This window comes from Monopterus albus, unplaced genomic scaffold (assembly GCF_001952655.1).
Source record: "Monopterus albus unplaced genomic scaffold, M_albus_1.0 scaffold62.1, whole genome shotgun sequence".
In the NCBI taxonomy this organism is placed as follows: domain Eukaryota; kingdom Metazoa; phylum Chordata; class Actinopteri; order Synbranchiformes; family Synbranchidae; genus Monopterus; species Monopterus albus.
This window is the reverse complement of record NW_018127942.1, coordinates 3083401-3084901: the sequence shown is the minus strand read 5'-3', so window position 1 is coordinate 3084901 and position 1501 is coordinate 3083401.

Here is a 1501-nt window from a genome sequence, read left to right as displayed (position 1 = left end):
CTTTTTTTTTTTTTTTTTTTTTTGTAATTCATAAGACTACATAATGTGTTGATGCTCCAACTACTTCAAAATTGTCTTGTGCAATGGATGGCTGGTTAAAGCCACACAATACAAGTGAAATATAAAGTTGATGAGCAATAACACTAATCTAAGGCACTTTAAAGCAGCAAGTGAAGGAAGCAAATAAAAATGTAACAAGAACACAATATATTGCAGAGAGAATATATGCTACGTGGGAGCCGTGATGTGTAAATATTCAGCAGTGAGTGTGCAAAAGAGTTTTTCAGTCTAGAGGTCCTGCATTTCACACTTCTGAGCCTCCGACCAGAGGGTAGGGGTATGAACAGTCCATGCTGGGGGGTGGGTGGGGTCTTTGAGGATGGAGGCAGCTTTCCTACACACCCTACAGTGGTAGATGCTCTGCAGAGAGGGCAGTGGAGTCCTGATGATCTTCTCTGCCACTCTCTGCAGGTGCTTGCGGTCCATAGCAGTAGTGATGCCATACCAGACAGTGATGCAGCTGTAGAAGTTGCAAAGGATCTGTTAGGGTGATTTTCATTTTTAGATAGAAATGAATATAATTAGTTAGGGTTTTTATTATATAGCATACATAAGTTTATATACTTTAATCTCACAGTTGTGTTTATGTTTATGTAGTTACATATCTACATATCACCCTATGTGTGCACTGAATCACTGGTCAGTATATTGTGTTAGCTAACTGGAGCCACTGGTTAACATCAAGGGAGACTGGTTCACTAAAACACTGAAAATTCATTAGATTTACAGCTTTAGCAAAGAGGGTCCGCAGTTACTTTATTACCACCACCTGGCTAATGGGACGAGGGAGCTATAGTTTAGTGGAATTCCTAGAATAGTTGGAACAGAGATTAGATCTGAGCCAGGAAGAGGAAGCGACTTCAAAAGCAGGGCAACACAGACAGAGAAGCTTTATTTGAACAGGAAAGCAATGTCTAACATCTAGCAGTTGGAAACAAAGATAAGAGTAAGTGTCTATGTAGGAATTAAGACAGTATAGGTATTCCTCCCTTTTTTAGGGCGCTGTCTACGACCATTGGAGCAGAGAGGATGATTGGAGGATGGACGGATTGAAGGACCAATCTTGGGAGAGTTAAGTTTAAACCACAACTGCTCCCCAACAGTTTGAACCAATCAGATAGTAACATCTTTTCATACATATATTGTATACCGCCAAGTTGGAGTTAGTCTTTTCTGTTTATCCTAAACAGTCAAGAACCATGTGCACATGCTTATTTTGATACGTTAATGCATAATAAATTTCACACTGTGAAATATCTTTATATTTAGTCTTTTCTTTTCAATTTACGAGAACATGTTCGACAGATCCTAGGCGACATGCCAAACCTCCTCAGCCTCCTCAGGAACTACAGCCGCTGTTGGGCCTTCTTGACCAGCTGTGTGGTGTTAAGTGTCCAAGTGAGGTCCTCACTGATGTGGACGCCCAGGTATTTGAAGCTGC